This window comes from Podarcis bocagei (genome assembly GCF_964188305.1).
Source record: "Podarcis bocagei genome assembly, chromosome: W".
Classification (NCBI taxonomy): domain Eukaryota; kingdom Metazoa; phylum Chordata; class Lepidosauria; order Squamata; family Lacertidae; genus Podarcis; species Podarcis bocagei.
In genome coordinates, this window is record NC_138131.1 from 60092093 (window position 1) to 60115458 (window position 23366).

Below are 23366 nucleotides of genomic sequence, written 5' to 3' on the forward strand. Positions count from 1 at the left end.
GCCACAGCTTAAGAGACCTGAGTTAGGCCTCCGGTACACTGCTGCTGCGCTAGTGAGTGCTGGGTGGGCCGCTCCCTTTCCTGCCAACTCCATCAGGCCCAGGGGGCGGAGCTTGCACTCACCGCCACAGCGTAAGAGGCCTGAGGGAGGCATCCGGGTCACTGCTGATGCTGCTGTTGCTGCTGCTGCTCTAGTGAGTGCTGGGTGGGCCGCTCCCTTTCCTGCCAACTCCATCAGGCCTAGGGGGCAGAGCCTGCACTCACCGCCACAGCTTAAGAGACCTGAGGGAGGCCTCCGGTACACTGCTGCTGCTCTAGTGAGTGCTGGGTGGGCCGCTCCCAAGGCCTGGAAACGATGCCTTATGAGGAACGGCTAAGGGAGCTGGGCATGTTTAGCCTGGAGAAGAGGAGGTTAAGGGGTGATATGATAGCCATGTTCAAATATATAAAAGGATGTCACATAGAGGAGGGAGAAAGGTTGTTTTCTGCTGCTCCAGAGAAGCGGACACGGGGCAATGGATCCAAACTACAAGAAAGACGATTCCACCTAAACATTAGGAAGAACTTCCTGACAGTAAGAGCTGTTCGACAGTGGAATTTGCTGCCAAGGAGTGTGGTGGAGTCTCCTTCTTTGGAGGTCTTTAAGCAGAGGCTTGTCAACCATAGTCAGGAGTGCTCTGATGGTGTTTCCTGCTTGGCAGGGGGTTGGACTCGATGGCCCTTGTTGTCTCTTCCAACTCTATGATTCTATGATTCTCTAACACCCCTCCCCTCTAAGTTCCAGTCCTGCCCGGGAGGTTGCATTCATAGTCCTCAAGGTACGCCGGCGGCCTACGTGTGCGTTGCGGCCTGGGGTGTTCCCTGGTCCGGGGTTCAGGTTCTGGCTTGTGTTCCAAGGATGCTGGCTGTGATGGGGCCGTTTGGTCTGGCGCAACCAGCTCGCTCAGCCGTGGTTCTGGTTCCGGTGTCCTTTCGGCCTCGCGTGTCCTCTCTGTATTTACTGATTCTGCCTCTCCTGCTGGCCCCTCCTGTTCTATGGGCCTCACTTCCCCACTGTTCCCTTGGGACTCCTCTGACCTGTCCTCCTCCTGGTTTTCTCCCGGGAATCGTCGCCGTATCTGGTCGCAGTGGCGGCGGCAGCATTGCCCCCCATCCGTTAGCACCTCGTACGACACGGGGCCAGCGACCCTGGTGACTGTGGCGGGTACCCATGCTGGGCCTGCCCCAAAATTCTTTGCGTACACTGGGTCCTGGGCCACGAAGGTCTGGGGGTTCCTGCCTTCCCCCACCACTACCTCATCCTGAGCTCTATCGGGGAGATGGCGGTCCAATCTGATTGCAAGGCGCCAACCCATTAGTAGTTCAGCGGGGCTCCGGCCAGTCGTTGAGCTGGGGGTGCTGTGCTGTGCTAGAAGGAATGTGGCAAGGCAGTACTCCCAGTCCCCTTGCGTCATGTGGCGAAGGGTGTCCTTGGTGGTCCGCACCATGCGTTCTGCTTGGCCATTGGTGGCAGGGTGGAACGGCGCCGAACGGATGTGGCGGATGGCGTTCTGCGCTGTGAAGGTTTGGCATTCTCCTGATGTAAATGCGGTCCCGTTGTCTGAGACGAGAGTGTCAGGGAGCCCGTGGGTTGCAAACAGCCTGCGTAGTACCCGGATGGCTGCGGACGTGGAAGTGGATGGTACCAGTGCGACTTCCAGCCATTTGGTGTAGTAGTCCACCACTATGAAGAACGTTTTCCCCTGAAAGGGGCCAGCGAAGTCCACATGCAGGCGTGACCATGGTGCTCGGGCGGACTCCCAGGACTGGACTGGGGCCCTTGGGGGATCTGGGTGGGATTCTTGGCAGGCCTGGCAGTGTTTGACCCAGGCCTCTATCTCTCCGTCGATCCCCGGCCACCACACATAACTCCTGGCAAGGGCCTTCATTCTCACTACCCCTGGGTGTGTCTCATGTAGGGCTCTGAGGACCCTTTTTCGGAGGGGCTGGGGAACAACGACCCTGCTTCCCCATAACAGGCACCCCTTGTGGGCCGACAGTTTATGTTTGTGGGTTGTGTAGCCGGCGAATTCTGGCCCAGGGCTGCTGCTGGGCCATCCCCTCCACACCCAGTCCAGGACCCGGGAGATGACCCTATCTTTCTTGGAATGGTGTGCAACTTCTTGTGACTGAATGGGGCGGTCGGGAAGTAGCTCCAGGCTCATAACCTCTTGTGCAGGTGCTGGGTCGGGGCCTGTTTCCGGTAGTGGTAGCCTGCTGAGGGCGTCCGCATGACCCATCGCCTTCCCAGGGCGGTGAATCAGTGCATACTGGTAGCTGGCAAGGAAAATTGAAGTTGGCAAGTTGGGAAACTGCCAGGGAGATAGTGTCCATCATGAGCCCCCAAGCTGGCAGTCGGACGTCCATCAATCTCCCGTAGCTCAGGCAGATCCAGCAGTTAGCGACACGAAGCCGTTCTGGAAACGGATTGCCACATTCCAGGCTTGTGTACACTGTTTATCAGCAGATAAAAGCACAGCCAAAAGCTTGCACTGCAGAAGAGCAGAAGAGCATATTTACAGACTTTATTTAGAACATGAACAGAACAAAGAAAACACGTCCATTCTCAGTCAGCGTCTCTGACTAACTGGCAAAACCGAAAGGAATACAGCAAACATAAACATCCTGTGAAGGACATGCGCAGACTCTGTTACTCCCAAAGCCTGCTCCCTTTTAAGGTGGAACGGAAATATCCTAACATCCTCCCCCTTTCCGTGTAACCTGTAGTACCTGTGGTTCACCCAATTGCAACTTTTGTACATAAACCTTACGTTGTTCTCTGTTAACAACCTTAGACAACAGATCAGCAGGAATTTCATTTCCTGGCATGTAGGACACCTGAATCAGTCCTTTCTGAATACACTCTCTTGCACGATGTAGCTTAATCTGCAAGTACTTGGTTCTCTGCTTGCAACTCTCCGAGTTCAGCAAAGCCAAACACGATCTATTGTCTTGATACACTTGTACAGGACATTTCACAGACACTCTGATGTCCTTAAACAGTTGCATCAACCATTCACAATCCATGAGTGAAAATGACAGAGCATTGAGTTCTGCTTCACAGGAACTTAGGCTCACTGTTGTCTGCTTCTTGCACAACCAGTCAAACAGGCAGTGGTTGTACATGTAGCATACTCCAGAAGTGCTTGTACCATCCGTGGTGTCACTTCCAAAACTTGCAAAGATTTCAAGACCTCCAGTCTTTTGACTGGTGAACCTCAGCCTGTAGTGCATAGTCCCTTTCAAATAGCGGGCTATGCGCTTCAGAGCTTTCCAATCCTGAACCGTAGGATTGTTGGCATGTCTGCTAAGCAGATTACAGCTTACAGCTATGTCAGGTCTTGAACATCTGGCAATGAAATTCATCTTGCCTCGAATGCATCTGTACAGCGTTGTGTCAGAAAACGCTTCAGCAGTACTGTCTACCTGGTAACCTGTCACCATCGGTGTGTCTGCTGGGTTTGCATCAACCAAATTCAACCTGGTTAATACATCAGCAATTTTCTGTGTTTGGTGTACCAGAAAATTACCTGCTTGGTCTTTCTCCACCTGCAGAGAAAGATAGTTGGATACCTCACCAAGATCCTTCATGTCAAAGTGCTCCTTCAGCTGAGCTAGGGTGCTTTGATAAAAAGCCTGATTCTTCCAAAACATCAGAAGATCATCAACAAAACATAAACAATACAGTTTGTTTTGTCCCTCCTCCTTGACAAACACACATGGATCAGCTTTGCCCTGGTGAAAACCTAGAGAAAGCAATGTCTCAGTGAGTTTTGTGTTCCAACACCTGGCACTCTGCTTGAGACCATATAAGGATTTCCGCAGTTTACAGACCATTCCCTTCTGTATCTCCATCCCATCAGGTGGAAGCATGTACAGCTCCTCCCCCAAAACCCCGTACAAAAAAGCTGTATTAATGTCATGGTGGGAAACATGCAGTTTCTCCTCCGCAGCGATCTTGAGCATCAGCCGAATGCTCTCATATTTGACTGTGGGAGAGTAGGTCTCATGGTAATCCTGTCCTGGTACCTGTGAAAAACCTCTGGCAACCAATCTGGCTTTGTGTCTGACTACCTTGCCATTCTGGTCTGTCTTGGCCTTGAAGACCCATTTGCTGCCAACCAGTCTCATTCCTGGGACTACCGGTACCAGTTCCCAAGTTCGGTTCCTGTTCAAGGAATCAACTTCAGCCTTCATGGCATTAAGCCAAGGCTCAGCATCTTTAGAGGTTAACTCCTGAACCTCTTTGAAGCTTGAAGGTTCCCACACCTTCTCTGAGCTACTAAGAACAGCAGTTGCTGTCTTAGCAAACTCATCAGCATACCTCTTTGGAGGTCTGCCCTTGGTCGCCCTTTCAGACCTACGTACTAGACGCAAGTCTTCTGGACTCATCTCCTCTTTCTTAGAAGAAAAATGACCAATGGTGAACAGTGGTTCTTCCAGTTCATTGTCAGACGCATCAGATGGTCTGACTGAGGCCTGTGCGCTCTTGTAGTCTGCTGTGTCATCACTGTCACTGACACCAGCAGCAGCAGCAGCGCCGCCCACTGAACTGGAATCCGAACTCTGATCATCATCATCATCATCATCATCATCCTCATCATCATCATCATCCTCATCCTCATCAGCAGCAGCAGCAGCAGCTTTCTCATCTTTAGCTGCTTGCTTGACATCACCTTCATCCTCCTCTGGGTAACTCTGGAAAATTCCCACATTTTCCCCCCACTTAGGATTGTACTCAACACTCCTTGTGAATTTAATGGACTTAGAGTTAGTCATCCATACCCTGTATGCACCTTTTTCGTACCCCATGACCAAACCATGTGCCCCACGCTTCCCAAGCTTGTTGGTTTCTTGTGTGCGTACCCACATGTCAGAACCAAAGATTTTCATGTGCTTGATGTTGGGTTTCTGGCCAAACATCTTCTCATAGGGGGTACAACCAATGGGTGATGACAATCTGCGATTAAAGGAGTAAACCAAATTCCCCAAAGCTTCCCCCCAAAACTTATCAGGGAGATTGGCATCATGCAACAGGGTTTTTATTCCTTGCAGCAATGTCTGATTTGCTCTCTCCGCAAGCCCATTCATCCATGGCGATCTGGGCGTTGACATGTCATGCTGGATTCCCTTCTCAGTCAGGAAAGCTTCAAACTGCTGAGAAGTGAACTCCCCGCCCCGATCAGTAAACAAACAAGAAATACGTTTACCGTGCACATTCTCCAACCAAGCACAGAATGCCTTAAACTTCAGAAACGCTTGCGATTTCTGTTCGAGCAAAAACACATGAATGTACCTGGGAAAAGAATCAATCAGAATCATGAAGTACCTTGCTCCTCCTATAGAGGGCGCAAGTGGCCCAACCAGGTCCGCATGCACTAGCTGGTAGGGTTTGGAAGCCTGCCTGCTAGACTCCTTGCCTTTTTGGAGCAACCTTCACCTTGTTCTCTGCACAAGATACACACTTCATGTGAAATTTACAGGGTTTGATGTTCAAACCCTCAACCACCTCTGGCATCTTGGCCAGTGCCTTTCAAGAGAGGTGACAAAACCTTCGATGCGCATCGTGAATGCAACCTGCATGAAGAACTTTGTTAGTTTGTGCAACACAACAAGAATCAGCATTATTCACAACAGCAGTGTCATCATAAGTTATATGGAACAAACCATCCATAAACTTTGCATGCAAATAGTCCTCTTTGCCTTTACTGATGACACAGACGCTCCTCTTGAAAGAAATCTGAAAACCACGCCCAGTAAGCTGTGGGACGCTAAGCAAGTTGCTCGTCGCTCCTGGAACAAAAAGTACATTACTGATGGTTGTGTGCAGACTTGCAAGTTTCACAGTCCCTTCTCCTGCAATTTGCAACGTCCTTCCATCAGCCAGGTGGATCTCACCTTCCTGAGGCTTGAAGGAGATAAAGAGATGGCGATCCTTCGAAATGTGGCGCGTACAGCCTGAATCAACAACAAAGCTGCCTTTGGCTGTTGGAGCAGTCCTTACAGCAAGCAAACCCTTGTTTTGCACCGATGTGGGCTTTTGCAGCTTGCCCCCCTGCTCCTGCTCCTGGCCACCAGACGTGCCTTTAGCCTTTGGTGAAGCTGTGCCAGCAAATATAACCTTGTTTTCCACTGCCGTGGGCTTTTGCAGCTTGCCCCCCTGCTTCTGGTCAGCAGACGTGCCTTTAGCCTTTGGTGAAGCTGTGCCAGCAAACATCGCTTTGTTTTTCCCTGGCGCAGGCTCTTCACCCTCCCTCTGCTCCTCGCCATCTGCAGGCGCCTGCCTGTGTTTACCTTTGCCTTTCCGGCCTCTGCAAAGGCGTTGACCTTGGTTCTCACGAGAAACAGAGCTCTCAGCTGCCGACTCCTTGGCTCCCCCTGGAGGCTGGTATGCTGCCTGGGATGACGTGACGGTCAGCTCCCCCTGCAGCTTGCAACCGGTGCCCTCAGCATCCCTGCAATCACCCGCATTCTGGGAAACAGCTAGGACCTCCGATGCAGTCAAACTCTGGGCTGGGATTTTTGCCTTGTGAGCTTTCATCAAAGCATTCCACATCCCACGTGCAGTGGTGTTGCCAGCCAGCGTCTTAATTTCCTCAAGAGATACGGATAGGACTATTACGTCTATCGCTTTCGAATCAGCGGTTTTCCATCTCTCTGTCAGAGGAACTGGGGGGGGGGCTCACTCACGGTATGCCATACCCCAAACTGACGCAGCAAACTCTCACACCATTTTGCCCAGGTTTCATAATTCTGCCCATCCAACTTAGGGCACTGAGCATCTCCAGAAGCTTGGAAAAACTCCATTCCAGCTTTTATTTGAGCCGTGAGCCTTTATTTATCTTCAGAGACTCGTTATCTTGGCAGCCATTAATCACGAAGTCTCTTTGGCTCAGCTCCCAGGCCAATTAAGCCTTGCCGGAGATCAAAGACTCCTTGCCGAGGTAAAACAGAAAAGCGTCCCTTCCTTTCGCTTTTCCCCCAACATACCTCAAACGCAGTCTGTTGCAGCTTTTACTCTTCTGTAGGTGCTGCTGTGAATCTGGGCCCATAACCTTGTTGTTGGGAAACTGCCAGGGAGATAGTGTCCATCATGAGCCCCCAAGCTGGCAGTCGGACGTCCATCAATCTCCCGTAGCTCAGGCAGATCCAGCAGTTAGCGACACGAAGCCGTTCTGGAAACGGATTGCCACATTCCAGGCTTGTGTACACTGTTTATCAGCAGATAAAAGCACAGCCAAAAGCTTGCACCGCAGAAGAGCAGAAGAGCATATTTACAGACTTTATTTAGAACATGAACAGAACAAAGAAAACACGTCCATTCTCAGTCAGCGTCTCTGACTAACTGGCAAAACCGAAAGGAATACAGCAAACATAAACATCCTGTGAACAGGACATGCACAGACTCTGTTACTCCCAAAGCCTGCTCCCTTTTAAGGTGGAACGGAAATATCCTAACACACCTGAGGACGCGAGGAGACAGCACTTGGGGGGGTCTGATTTTCGGGGGCAAACAAGCCAAGCAACGGCTTGTGGTCAGTCACCACGGTAAAGGGCCGCCCGTACAAGAAATCATGGAATTTTTTTACTCCCTTCACGATTGCCAGACCCTCCTTGTCGATTTGTGCGTAGTTCCGCTCGGTTGCGTTGAGTGTCTGGGAAAAGTATGCCACCGGTACCTCTCTTCCATCCGGGAGTTGGTGTCCCAGGACAGCGCCGATGCCATAGGGCGAGGCGTCGCATGCTAGCACCACCGGCAGCCTCTCGTCGAAGTGTGCCAAGACCGCGTTTGAGACAAGCAAGTCCTTGACTGCCTGGAATGCGGCCTCCTGGCGCTGGCCCCACACCCAAGGGGCCCGCTTGTCCAGGAGTCTGTGTAGGGGCTCCGCTACCGCCGCCTTGTGGGGAAGGAAGGAATGGTAAAAGTTCAATAGTCCCAAGAAGGCCTGAAGTTCAGTCTTGCTCTTGGGCGCTGGGGCATCACAAATGGCCCATACCTTGTCCCCAGTTGGGTGGACCCCTTCTGCGTCCACCATAAATCCCAGAAAGTCCACCTGAGGTACTCCTAGTAGACATTTTTCCCGCTTCACCTTGAGACCCGCCGTCTGGAAACGCTGCAGAACGGTGCGGAGGCGGTCCTCAAAGTCCTCTGGTGTGGGCCCAGCAATCAACACATCATCGAAGAAGGGGGTGACGCCAGGAATCCCTTTAAGGAGAGAGTCCATTAGATTCTGGAATATTCCTGATGCCACGCTGACACCGAATTGCAGCCGCTTTACCCTGAACGCTCCTCTGTGCATCACAGTCTGTGCCTCTGCTGTGGCAGCTGTTGATATGCTTGGGCCAAGTCCAGCTTGCCAAAAAAATTTGACCCAGCCAGGGTGGCAAGGACGTGGCTGACCACTGGCACTGGGTATGCGTGGGCCGTGAGGGCCTTGTTTATGGTACATTTGTAGTCTGCGCAGATGCGGACCGAACCATTAGGCTTGACGGGTGTGAGGATTGGGGTTTCCCAGGGGGCATTAGGCTCCGGCTCCAGCACTCCTTGCTCCACGAGCCGGTCCAATTCCTCGTCTATATGAGGTTTCAAGGCAAACGGGACCCGGCGGGCCTTGAGCCTGACAGGGCGTACTGCGTGGTCAAGCTGTAGAGCAATGGGGGGGGGCGTATACTATCCCAATTTCCCAACCCCCCCCCCCCCGGAAATTCCTTGGATATGGCGTCCACGTCCACTTGAAGCCTGCAGACTTACCCAGTATCCTGCGAATCCCAACACTCCTCCTTAAGTCAAAGGCTTGAGACCCAATAATTCTCTTAAGTCTCGAAATTTAGGAGCATCCAAACATGGGGTGTGCTGAAATTGCATAACCCCAGGGAATTTTGAGGGGAGCCCTTCAACATTTTGGGACCCCTCAGCCCATGCCCCCCTAGATGGCACAAGAACACCATGTGGTGTGCTGAAATTGCATGACATGACCCTAGGGAATTTTGAGGGGGACCCTTCAACATTTTGGGGGCCCTCAGCCCATGTCCCCCTAGACGGCATGAGCACAACATGGGGTGTGCTGAAATTGCATGACCCCAGGGAATTTTGGGGGGTGCTTCAACATTTTGGGACCCCTCAGCCCATGCCCCCCTAGATGGCACAAGAACACCATGTGGTGTGCTGAAACTGCATGACCACAGGAAATTTGAGGGGGCCCTTCAACATATTGGGGGCCCTCAGCCCATGTCCCCTTAGATGGCATGTGCTGACATCACACCGCTCCAGGGCATTTTGAGGGGGGCACCCCCTTGAAAATTTGGAGTCCTTGGCCTCCCCATCCTGTATATGTCACAAGCACACCATGGGGGTGTGCTGACATTGTGTGATCCCAGGGAATTTTGAGGGGGCCCACGCCTATTGAAAATTTTGGGAGTACCTTGATCCCCTAGATATCTCAAGCACACCATAGGGAGTGTTAAAGTCTCACTGTCCCAGGGAATTTTGAAGGGGCCCACCCCTTCTTTAAAATTTCGGGGGTCCTCAGTCCTTTGCCACTATAGGCTGTGCAGTCATGCCACAGGGTGTGCTGATGTCAGGCCTCTGGATTTCCCTCTTGCATAGATGCTGTATTGGGTCCCTGGACAGCAGGTGGAGGATATCTGCAGGATTAGGAGCAACTGAGGAAAGACACAGTTGTTGCAAATTAGGCTTCGGGGTACTTACAGAGGAGAAGGAAGGGGTGAGGCATACAGAACTTGGCTGGGAGTGGGATTTGTGGGGCTGGCAGGGTGAGGTTTGGGGCTGGGGCTGGGGCTGGGGCTGCAGCAAGAAACTGCTAGGGTGTTTTCCTTGGGGGAACAGTTTGCGACAGAACACTGGGGAAAGAGTTTGTGGTGTAAAAATCCTTTTTTAAAAAAGTTTGTATTTATTGATTGATACTTATTCTAAGACAGACAGAAATAATATTCATTATAAATATATATTTTATAATATACTGAGTTGAAACAGCTACTTAAGCTAAGAAAGAGCAGAAAGAAAGTCAGAAGGAAGAAAATACAAGAAAAAGAGAAAACAAAAGTAGAAGACAAAGGGAAAGAAAGAAAACAACTAAAGGGAGAGACTAGAATAAAAGGACTTCTGGGTCTCAGTAGCTACGTATGATACTGGTTTATAGAAAATAGAATGTTAAAGAGAGTATTTTTTTTTCAATCTTCAAATTCAGATACTGCAAGTTCATTTTCTCTTTCACACAAAAGGTCCATAGGAAACTTCCAATCCTTAACAAATGCTAGTAATGATTTTTCTCTAATTAAACATGTTAGCTTAGCCATCTAAGGCAATGTGGGGTAAAACTCCTGTGGTTGTAGATATTTTTATTTTATTTTTTGCAGCAAGGGGAGGGCTGGGAGCAAGGTCATTGAGGCTTTTCCCAGTCCATGAAATTCAGAAGCATTATAAACAAACATTACAATTCAACTTTAGCTTAAACACATTACTACTTTCATCTCGGGTTTCCCCCACCTTAAAAAAGAAAGAAAAAAAGCTTTCAGACTACCCAAAGAGGATTAGCAATGAGATTGTAAACTTGAGGACGGGAACTATCTTTTTTGTTTGTGTGTGGGGGGGGGGGAATTATTTACTTAGACATAATATTTGTACCTACTTAACATTTGGTTTATCAGTTTTCCTACTACATAAAAACCAAATATTAATACAACTTTTATAGTAGCAAAAAGCAAAGGCAGCTTTGCATAGCCTATTGCGTTTAGGCGTTATTCAAGCTTAAGCTTTAGGCCCGGACCCAAAATTTCAAAGCCAATGTTTCCAAAAGATTGTGCTGTTTTAATATTAAGTGTGAAAACATTTAAACAATCCCTCACTTACAGTTCCCATAGTTGTTTGCTAATAGTAATGGAGAATCTGTGACTCTTTTGGATGCTATTGGGACTCCAGCTGGAAGAGAAGCTGGAAAAGGAATACCGTATTTTTCGCTTATAACACGCACCAGACCATAACACGCACGTAGTTTTTAGAGGAGGAAAACAAGAAAAAAAATATTCTAAATGAAACAGTGGATGTATGATTTTTGTGGTTCATGCTGTCGCCACAGACATGTGATCTGACAGTGAGTTTGGAGTAGCCCATTGCAAAAATCCTGAGGATCCATGTGGATCCATGCTTTGTAACCATGTTTTTGCACCATTGCAGCCCCAGGCAACAGTGGGTGCGCGATTCTTTTGGTACAGACTGTAGCCATGGACATGTAATGTGATCTGATGGTGAACTTGGGGTGACCCAGTGCAAAAATCCTGAGGATCCATGTGGATCCGTGCTTTGTCACCACGTTTTAAATGGGGTGAGAAGGAAAAACACAGAAGGGACAAGGAGCACAAGAGGGGTGTGCGGAGAAGCAGCTGGCTAAGAATGCAGGGGAGGGGGTTTAACGGGGTGGGGGGAGGAAAGGAAAGCAAAAGGCCCCCCCAAGCCAGCCCCCCCTCTCTCTCTCCCACCTGCATGTTTTTCGGCTGCCTGCGAGTCCCTAGAGCACGGAGAGGAGGAGGTGGTGGGCTGGAGCCTGCACGCAGTGTGACTCGGAAAGAATTAGAAGGAAGGACTCGATCCTTTCCTTAACCCTCTGCTTGCCAGGAGGGCAGGGGATTCCCTTCTCTTTGTTGAGTTTGAGCAAACGCAGCAACAGAAGCAGGTGGGCAGTAGGACCCTGAGGCAGAATGCAGGAAAGCAGCAGCTTCCGCCTTCCCTCCGCCCGCCCGCCCGATCTTATTTTTGCCTGATTTTTGCCTATTTTTGCCCCTGCGCTCCGGCGAGTCAGCTCCAGGGACCACACATTCGCTCAATAACACGCACAGACATTTCCCCTTACTTTTTAGGAGAAAAAATCTGCGTGTTATACAGCGAAATTTACGGTAGCTGGGGAAAGACACAGCTGTTGATAATGAGGCTTCAGCGTTCTTAGAGGAGAAAGGGGCGAGGCAGAAAGGCTTTTGATTTTCTTTCACCCATAGAAGCCCAGCTAATACATTTATATATATTAGAAAATTTCAGTACTTCCTAATCCATGAAATTCAGAAGCTTTATAACGAAAAATCGCAGTACACCTTTAGCTTAAACACATTCCTGCTTTTCTCTCTGGTACTGAATGTGGGAAACACCCTATGTGCTTTACAGGCATTTCGCACAACCTTGCCATTACTTGATAAGTGTAATTGCGTGTCAAGGTCCCCAAGCCACCCCTCAAATAACTCACAACACACACATAATTTTTGTTTAAGGTTTTTGGCGTAATTTGGGCCACAACTTTATTAACATACATGATTGTTAGTGGTTGCTTAGGCATTGGTTAAGACTATCTTTTTTTTTTAAATATAAACTATTTTATTAAGTTTTAAAACACACAATAAAGAGTAAACACACAAAATCCCCTCACCAAACAGAATAACAAACAAAACACCAAATGCAAGAACACCAACAAACACTATAGATAGAAAAAAGAAAAAAGAAAAAGAAAAACATAACTATTCAAAAACTTTTTTATATAACTAACTGGACTTCCTCACATCTCCCTTACCCTGCGTTCTTTATAATAGAAAATACCAGCAAATTGTTACCTTATTTCATATCTTATTTTGTACTTTTCAAACGTTATATTTTTAATTTTAAAGTAGTTTTTGTCAGTTGTTTGTACCTTAAATTATTTTTTTTATTTTTTATATAATTGTTTTTATTGGTTTTACAAATTTTTTTAAAACAATACAAACATATAAAAAAACATACAAACACGTATAGTATCATATCCTTTTTTTTTTCATAAACCTTGTTTCTCAGACTCCCCCATACCTCCCCTTTCTGAATCCCAATGGCCGAAAGTTTTTAGCAACTCTAAATATTTCTGTCAAACCTCTGTCCTCTTAATCTTTCCTTCAGTCTAGTCTTAAATCGCTGTAACCCTTTCTTAATCAAAACCTCGACATTCTAACATTCATCAAGTTTATAATATTCCTTAAGGTAGATTTTAAATTTCTTCCATTCTTCCTCCGCCGTCTCCATTCCCTGGTCGCGGATTCTGCCAGTCATCTCGGCTAATGTCATATAGTCCATCACTTTCATCTGCCATACTTCCAAGGTGGGTAGATCTTGTGTCTTCCAATACTTTGCGATGAGTATTCTTGCTGCTGTTGTAGCATACATAAAGAAAGTTCTGTCTTTCTTTGACACCAATTGGCCGACAATGCCCAGGAGAAAGGCCTCTGGTTTCTTAAGGAAAGTACATTTAAGTACCTTTTTCATTTCATTATATATCATTTCCCAGAAAGCCTTAATCTTCGGGCATGTCCACCAAAGGTGATAGAAAGTACCTTCAGTTTCTTTACATTTCCAACACTTATTATCAGGCAAATGGTAGATTTTTGCTAGCTTGACTGGGGTCATGTACCACCTGTAAATCATTTTCATAATATTTTCCTTTAAGGCATTACATGCCGTGAATTTAATACCGGTGTTCCACAACCATTCCCAGTCAGCAAACATAATATTATGGCCTGTCAGAGGCTGCCTCAGGTCTCAGCTCACAAAAGACCAACGCCAAGCTCTTCTTATATACAAGGATGTTTATTGCAGTTCATTATTGGTTCCACAACCGAGACGCGCAGCCCCGCGTCTCTAACGTCAGACATTTGAAGTCCCCTCTGAGTCGGTCCCGCCTCTACACCAACTTAAGAGGCTTGTGCTAGACCACCTCTTCCTGTCTTTCCTTTTCCGCAGGGTCTTTCTGCCCCCCTGGGTTCCTTCCCTCCTGCTCTCTCCTGAAGCGGATTCCTCAGATGCCTGTTCCCCCCTCCTTCGTGCTTTGGGGCTAGGCTCCTCCTCCGGGCTTTCTCCATTTCCGCGCGCCTCCACATTTGAACTTGGCGCGCGTTCGCTACCCCTGACCTTCCTCTTGACACTTACACTACTCCCTGTACTACTCTCCGCCTCTTCCGGCAGGACGTCCTGCCCCGATCTCCTTCCCCTGTCTCTTTCCTGCTCCGCTCCGTGTGTCACACTGGGAACTCCCCTCTCTTCCCTCCGTTCCTGCTGGGAAGCCGGCCCCGATCTCCCACTCCCACTCGGGATTTCCCTGCTGCTTCCCTGCTCCTGGCAGGTCCCCCCTGTGACCCCCCTTGTCCTGACTAGGGGCGCCCCCTCCTGAGAATCCTCCGATTCACTTGAGAGACTCATGGAAGATCTCAAGTCATTGTCATCCTCTTCCTCACTGTCCTGGGATTCTTCCACGTCGCTCTCCGTCTCCTCCCTCACCTGTGCCTCTGTCTCTGAACCCCTGACATGGCCAATATCCTGTGCCCACTTAATCATAACCGATTTTACTGTTCCATCTTGTGTATTCCATTTCAGCAGCAAATTATACATTCTTGACAAGTTCTTAGTATTGGGTTCTAACAGTTCAGTCTCTAATTTTGATTTTTCCACCTGAAAGCCAGTTTTCCTGCCAATTTTCAAACGTTATATTTTTAATTTTAAAGTAGTTTTTGTCAGTTATTTGTACCTTAAATTAAACATTGTATTACTTTAAACTTCGACCTTATCTTACTTATAACTTAGTTTCTATATCTCACAATCAAATTACTGGAGCCATATTTTTCTAGACCATGCAATTTCTTAACATCCATATAACTTATATTTTTTTTGTAAGTAGTCTTTAAATTTTTTCCAGTCCTCTTCCGTTGTTTCTTCTCCCAACTCCCGGATTCTGCCAGTCATTTTTGGGTCGGCGCACTGCATGGAGAACTGCCTGGGCCTAGAGCTACCTCGACAGTCGGAGGCCGGGATGGCAGCAGCATGCAAAGCAGGGACGACCGAAATTCCTCCATATTATCGGGACCTACAGGAGGTGTTCAGCGAGAGGGAGGCTGACACGTTGCCACCGCATCAACCGTATGATTTCCAGATCAACCGGATCCCGGGGGCCACGCTGCCGGTGGGCAAGCTCTATTCCATGTCGGAGAGAGAGATCAAGGACCTGAAGGACTTTATCGAGAAAAATCTAAAGAGAGGATTCATCAGGGAATCCAAGGCGGCAGGGGGGAGCCCAGTGTTCTTCGTGGACAAGAAATCGAAGTCGCATTTTATTAGAAACATAGTCAAATTTTATTAGATTTAACCATCCAGGAGTCCTTTAGTTCTTTGCTTCCATTTTAATGAGGGAACAGAAATATGTGAAAAGCAATGTTGTCCAATGTTATCTGATAATATGTCACAACAGGCCCATTGCTCTGAATCAAATTCAATGCAACAAACCAGCAAGGGAAAACATTAAATTTAGGGAAGCTTTTAATGTTTGACGAACTATTGTATTTTAAGATTTTGTTGGAAGCCGCCCAGAGTTTTAATGCCCATGTTTTAATGTCCTTTTAATATGTTTTAAAGTAAAAGATACAAGAAAGATCCTTCTTCTGGGGCCTGCCTGGTGTTAGCCTGTGTGTAGTTCAGATTCGGAAGTTTGATTGCATTTCCTGCCATTTTGGGTGCAGAGTGCTCTGTGTCAGAGCTGGCCCACACCTCCTTGCAGGCATGTCTTAAGCGACTGTCCAACTGCAGCAGCCCCATTTCCTTTGTAAAAGACGATGAGGAACCCAACAGAGGATGAAGTACCAAGGCACTGATGCCCCTGCTATTTGCAGAATTCTAATGATCCCAGCAGAGCTGATTCTCTACTGAGGACTTGTTGCCTCAGTTGGCCGGAATGACTGACTGCAGGTACAAGGCAGGGCAGACCTCGTAGATACCCAGGGCTTTAGCCCCCTCAATATTTCTAGGAAGGGTGCTCAGTCCCCCCAGTATTGAGGGGACCGCCATCCCCCACCACCAGGCTGTTGCTGTGGCCACAAATGACTGTCCCCAGCAGCCGTGGGAGGCCAAGGGCCCTGTTAGCCACGAGGGACATGCGAGAAATATGAATGGCCACGCCTGGCAGGGGAGGCGAAGATGGAGGAGAGGAGAGGGGAGGGGAAAATTTGATTTAATCCATTTGCATTCTGCAGGGTATCATAACAGGTTTCCAAACAAATAAACAACTTTTAACCAAGACGAAGGAACCAGAATGATTGGCAACTCAAACTAGAGCAAAATCCTTAGTTTTTCACCCCATCTTAATGCAGCCTATGGGACCAAACAATTCATTTGGCGCCGGGCGTAGGTACCTGAGCGGGACGTACGACAGGTGTGGATGAACACATCTAGGTCACATTGAGTAATTTGACCACACAGATGGGCCAGTGAGTGAAAGATGAAGGAGAATTTGGAATGTTAATAACTCCTCCCACCCATCTCAGGCAAACTGGTGGGGCAGATACAGTAGTGCCCCGCAAGACGAACGCCTCGCAAGACAAAAAACTCGCTAGACGAAAGGTTTTTTCGTCCGCGATTTGCCTCGCAAGACGAATTCCCCTATGGGCTTGCTTCGCAAAACGAAGCTTGCCCCGGGGACAGCGGGTCTTCTCTTTTGAAGCAAGGGGCTGCGGGGAGATAGCGATCTCCCTGCAGCCCCTTGCTTCAGAAGAGGTCCGGGGGAAGCGGGGAAGCGAAGCGCTTCGCTTCCCCGCTTCCCCCGGACCTCTTCTGAAGCAAGGGGCTGGGGGGAGATAGCGATCTCCCCGCAGCCCCTTGCTGCAAAAGACGTCGGGGGAAGCGGGGAAGCGAAGCGCTTCGCTTCCCCGCTTCCCCCGGACCTCTTCTGAAGCAAGGGGCTGGGGGGAGATAGCGATCTCCCTGCAGCCCCTTGCTGCAAAAGACGTCGGGGGAAGCGGGGAAGCGAAGCGCTTCGCTTCCCCGCTTCCCCCGGACCTCTTCTGAAGCAAGGGGCTGGGGGGAGATCGCTATCTCCCCCCATCCCCTTGCTTCAGAAGAGGTCCGGGGGAAGCGGGAAGCGAAGCGCTTCGCTTCCCCGCTTCCCCCTGACGTCTTTTGCAGCTGTTCCGAAGTGGGGCGGGGGGCGGGGTCACCTGCCCCAGCCGCCCCACTTCGGAAAGCTGTTCCAGGAACAGCTCCATAGGAACCTCCATAGGCGCCCGTCACCTCTCCAGCCAGGAGAGCGCGCGCGGGGCTAAACCAGCCCCCCGCGACCCTCTCCCAGCTGGAGAAGTGACGCGCGCCTATGGCAGGAGCCTCCATAGGCGCCCGTCACCTCTCCAGCCGGGAGAGCGCGCGCGGGGCTAAACCAGCCCCCCGCGACCCTCTCCCAGCTGGAGAAGTGACGCGTGACTATGGCAGCAGCCTCTGAAGGATGCACCGAAGCCTGGCGTGGGGGGGGGGGGCGGAGAGACCTTCTCCCCGCGCCAGCCTTCGGATGGCTGTCCTGAAGACTTGGGGTGGGAGAAGGGTTTTCCTTCCCACCGCCAACATTCAGAATGCTGTTCTGAATGTTGGCGGTGGGGAGGAAAAACCCTCCTCCCACGCAAGCCCCGGGAACAGAGGGAAAGCGCTGCGCGCCTTCCCCTCTGTTCCCGTACCTGTCCTGAAGGCTTGCGGTGCGGAGAAAAGCCCTTCTCCGCACCGCCAGCCTGGCAAGCGGTTTCCCTAGGAACGCATTAATTGATTTTCAATGCATTCCTATGGGAAACCGTGCTTCGCAAGACGAAAAATTCGCTAGACGACAAAAATTGCGGAACGAATTAATTTCGTCTTGCGGGGCACCACTGTACATGCATTCTCGGAAAACACAAGATTATTAAATCCATTCCCAGCTGGATTAAATCCTGACCATGGGGGCTCAGCCCACCCCCCCCCACTATCCCCCATCACCAGGTTGTAGTTATGGGGCTGCAAATGACAGTCACCTACAGCTGCAGGAGGCACACACCATAGGTAGCCGAGTGGGACATGAGAGAATCAGAACAGGTGGAGTCTTCACCATCTATCTCCTATGAGAGAAGCAACTGTGACAGTAAGGACCCCTTTCTAAACCAAAAGATACAAGAAAGCAGGGGTAACGGGTATATGGGGCTTCAGCCCCCTCAATATTTCTAGGCAGGGGGATCAGTCCCTCCGATACCGAAGGGGCCGCCACTGGCCACCGCTGGGTTGTTATGGGACTGCAAGTGGCCGTCTTGAGCAGCCACAGGAGGCATGGGATGTAGGTTCCACATCCGAGGAATTTGACTGCAATTTGGCAAAAAGCTGATTACAGAATAGCAGCTGCCTCTTGAATTGTGCCCGCCATCCCTTCTCCTGCCTGTGAGTAGCTGCTTGGTCTGCCTATGCAGCTTCAGTCAAGTTAGCCTTGAAAAGTTTGTGCATTCTGGCTCCACCATTCTCCCCCCACCGCCGCCACTGCTTACCTATTCGCCTACTTTTCACCTTTGAATCCCTGGATTAGTACATGTGGAATGTGCACATAAGCACAGAGAGTGAAATTATGTGAACAGTCAAGTCCACAGTAATTTGAAATGAAGCATTTCCAGGTACAGGAGGTAATTATCCCTCAGGTGAGAGACACATTTCTTTCAAGAGGAATTTCTTGGTAGGCTGAAGCAGTATTTGCCTTACAGCGCCTGTCACCAATATCTCCTGGAACTGAATCATAGGCCTTCTAAGCATCGATCATTGCAGGAAATTGTCAAGATCTAGTGGTGACCTGATGCTTAGGGAATTCCGTTAGAGGAACCCAGGGGCTTGCCATGTTTTCGTCCGAATCCCTGGAATGGGGCTAGGACCGGCAAGCCCTAGGGAGCATGCGGGGAGAAGTGAGGGCCTGTCGCTCAGCTCCATTTCTCCCCAATATTGTTTTCCCTTACTGGCTTTCGGTGGAATCCGGAAGTAAGTTCTGTCCCCAGGCGGGGGGCGGGGGGGGGCAGATAGTCTTAACCAATGCCGCACGTAGACAGGATTGGAATGAGTGGCACAGGGAAAGCAAGATTGGCGAAAACGAAAGCTAAACAACTGGTACAAACAACCTTGACTTCTCCGCCACGCAGATCATCTGTCCGAGCTGTTTTAGGGACACAAGAAGGGGTAGCTGAGCAAACACCATTAGAGGATATGGCTTCAGGAGGATCTGCAGCAGTCTTAGATCAAATTTTGGGACAATTGGAAATTTTAAATAAGAAGGCGGATGAGCATTCGTCCAAAATTGACCAAGCCACAGCCACTATAAGCAAACTGACTGACCAAGTTGCTCAACATACACAAGCAATTGGGAATCTCCAGGAAGCAACTGCAGAAAATCGCAAATTGGCTGAGGAAGCTAACCAAAAAGCCGTGGAAGCCAATCAGAAGGTTGAGGCAATAAAGGTGGAGGTAAAGCCCTTGCACAAACAGATTGGTGAACAGCAGGCCTACCTGTCTATGGTTGAACTGAGAAATAGGGAAAACAACCTTAGATTGAGAGCAATCCCAGAACTTGAACAGGGAGATTTGATCGGCTATTTGACATCGGAATTCTCAAAGTTCTGGGGGATAGAAGAAGATAAGGATTTTAAAATTGTAAGTGCTTTTAGATTGGGAAGAGTGGTGAGGAAGGACAGATCCAGAGACTGTTTGATCATTTTGAGATCCAAGCAAGAGAGAGATAAAATACTAGGCCTTCATTTTGGAAAATCACTTGACATTCAAGGCAACAGAGCAGAAACTTACAAAGATATTCTGAAACAACTCTTGGACCTTAGAGCTACATATACGGAATTAACAAAACTACTGAAAGGCAACTCAATTCCCTTTAGGTGGGAATTTCCTCAAGGATTATCCTTCAACTTCAAAGGAAAGAAAGTTAAAATTAAGACAGCAGAAGACCAACAAAAGTTTTTGAACGACCACAAAGAGGACCTTCAGAAAGGAGCAATAGCATCCTGGCCACCACCTCTGCCGGTACCTGCACCTACACCTGCACCCTCGGGACCAGAGGATTCAAAGGAAGAGACGCCACCACCAAAGGAATAACAGATTGATCCAGGATGACTCTGCAGCTTCTTAGTTGGAACATTAATGGCGGGAATTCCCCGGAAAAAAGAAGAAGAATATTTCACATATTGCAAAAAGAACAATTGGACATTATTTGCTTGCAGGAAACGCATGTGACTAGGCTCCATAGGAAAGTGTTAATCAATAAAAGATTAGGCCAAGAATTTATCTCATCGGAGAGAGTTAAGAAAAGAGGAGTGGTGATTTATGCAAAGGAGAGCCTGTCACCAAAATTTTTATTTAAAGATGAGCAAGGAAGAATTTTGGCTATTGAGATACAGACTCAAGGAGAAAAGTTTTTAATTTTAGGAATCTATGCACCGAATGAGGGGAAATCAGAATTCTATAAGAAACTGCATGAGACAATGCTGGACTATTTGGACTATACCAACATCATTATGATGGGAGTTATGAATGGGGTGGTCTCCACAAATATGGACAAGTCACAAAATCAAAACTTAACAAAAGACGGCAGACTACCTAAAACCTTTTTTGAACTAATTGACAGTATGGACTTGATTGACATTTGGAGGACAAAGAACCCCCTAGGTAAAGAAGGAACATTCTTTTCTGAAGCTCATCTGTCTTGGACAAGAATCGACCAAATATGGATAACTAGAGGGCTGGCACCTAAGACCAGAAAAGTGGAAATCTGCCCCAAAACCTGCTCCGACCATAACGCTATGAAAGTGGAAATGAGACTTACTCCAATCGGTTCCTTCAGATGGAAAATGAATGACACCCTATTAAGAGATCAGGAGATTGTGAAGAAGGCCCAAAAAACTTTGAAAGACTACTTTGAAATAAATTTGAATACCACGGTGGAAAAAAGAGTAATCTGGGACGCAAGTAAAGCTGTTATGAGAGGGTTTTTGATACAACAGAACACGATAAAGAAAAGACTTTGGAATGAAAAAAAGGATAAGATCTTAGAGAAGATAAGAGATGGTGAGAAAAAATTGAGATCAAAACCAAAATCACAGGAGGTTCTGGGAGAAATCAAATTCCACCAAGCACAATATGCTAAATTGATAAATCAAGAAGTTGAGTGGAAAATTAAACAAATGAAACAAAAATCATTTGAATCAGCGAATAAGTGTGGGAAACTGCTAGCATGGCAGTTGAAGAAGAGACAAAAATTGAATACGGTTACAAACCTAGAGATTGAAGGGAGAAATATCCAGAAACCAGAGGAAATTAGAAAGTGCTTCCAGAGATACTTCAAACAACTTTATACGCAAGGGCCGCAAAATGAGACGGAGATAGACCAATTCATAAAAATTAATGGGTTACCGAAATTATCTCAGGAAAAGAGAACAATCCTGAACTATAAGATAACATAACATGAAATTGAGGGTGCCATTCAGAATATGCAACTAGGCAAATCTCCAGGGCCAGATGGTCTTACCTCCAAGTATTATAAAACATTGAAAGATTTTTTGATACAACCACTATTGGAGGTTTGTAATCAGATCATGGAGGGGAAGAAGGCGCCGGAATCGTGGAAAGAAGCTTTCATCACATTGAAACCTAAATTGGAAACTGAAAAGACTCAACTTAAGAACTACCGTCCCATCTCACTCCTAAATGTGGATTACAAAATTTTTGCAGATATCTTGGCAAATAGACTCAAAAAAGTGTTAAATGAAGTAATTCATAAAGACCAGGCAGGCTTTCTCCCAGGTAGACATTTGTTTGATAACACTAGGAACATTATTGACATTTTGGAACTTTTGCAAACCAACATAAATACAAAAGCAGTGCTAATTTTTATTGATGCAGAGAAGGCCTTTGACAACATTTCTTGGAAATTCATGAAGAAAAACCTTGAAGGGATGGGAGTGGGACGGGGGTTTGAAAATGGAACAGAGGCAATTTACTCAGAGCAAAAAGCTAAACTGATAGTTAACAATGTGGTGACAGAAGAGTTTAAAATTGAAAAAGGAACACAACAAGGTTGCCCCATATCCCCTTTGTTATTTATCTCAGTCCTGGAGGTGTTTTTGAACATGATTAGGGAGGACCGGTTGGTGCAAGGAATACAGGTCGGAGTGAAACAATACAAACTGAAAGCTTTTGCAGATGACTTGGTTTTAACATTACAGGAGCCAGAATCTAGCACGAAAAGAGTTTTAGAATTAATTCATGAGTTTGGTCGTGTGGCGGGGTTTAAACTGAACAAGCAAAAAACCAAGGTTTTGGGGGGGAAATTGACAACTGAGGAATCAGAAAGGTTTCAGAAAGAGACAGACCTAAAAATTGTAAAGAAGGTGAAATACCTAGGGGTAAATTTGACTGCTAAAAACCTGAACTTAGTTAAAGACAATTATGAAAAATGTTGGCTAGAAATTAAAAAGGATCTAGAAACTTGGTCAAGATTGAAACTTTCCTTGTTGGGTCGAATTGCAGCTATAAAGATGAATGTATTGCCAAAGATGTTGTTTTTGTTTCAAACCCTACAGATTGTGGACAGAGTGGAGTGTTTTGGAAAGTGGCAGAAAGATATTTCTAAGTTTGTCTGGCAGGGCAAAAAGCCCAGAATAAAATTCAAGATTTTAACTGATGCAAAGGAAAGAGGGGGATTTGCCCTGCCGGACTTAAGGTTATATTATGAAGCCGCAGCCTTCTGCTGGATGAAGGATTGGTTACTGTTAGAGAACACTGATGTCCTAGATCTGGAAGGGTTTAATAATGCTTTTGGATGGCATGCATATTTGTGGTACGACAAGGTAAAGGTTCACAAAGGATTCAAAAACCATATTGTCAGAAAAGCAATATTTATTGTCTGGACAAAATATAAAGACTTATTAGAAAACAAGACCCCGAGAATGGTTATCACCAATGGAGGCGAAGGCCCGAAAAAGACTCAATATGGAGGCCGGTTGGCCGAAATATTGGGAAATAATAGAAAAAATCGGAGATAATTGGAGGTTGCAGAGTTTGGAAAAATTAAAGAATAAGGTGCGAGATTGGTTACACTACGCTCAAATTCAAGAGGTATTTAAATTGGATAAAAAGATAGGATTCCAGGTGGAAAAATCGAAGTTAGAGACAGAATTGTTAGAACCAAAGACTAAGGTACTTTCAAGAATGTATAACTTGCTGCTTAAATGGAACACTCAGGATGAGACAGTCAAATCAGCCGTGATAAAATGGGCACAGGATATTGGGCATAACATTATGTTTGAGGACTGGGAAAGGTTATGGACCACCGGAATGAAATTCACGGCATGTAATGCCTTGAAGGAAAACATTATGAAAATGATATATAGGTGGTACATGACCCCAGTCAAGCTTGCAAAGATATATCACCTGTCTGATAATAAATGCTGGAAATGTAAGGAGGCTGAAGGGACATTTTTTCACCTCTGGTG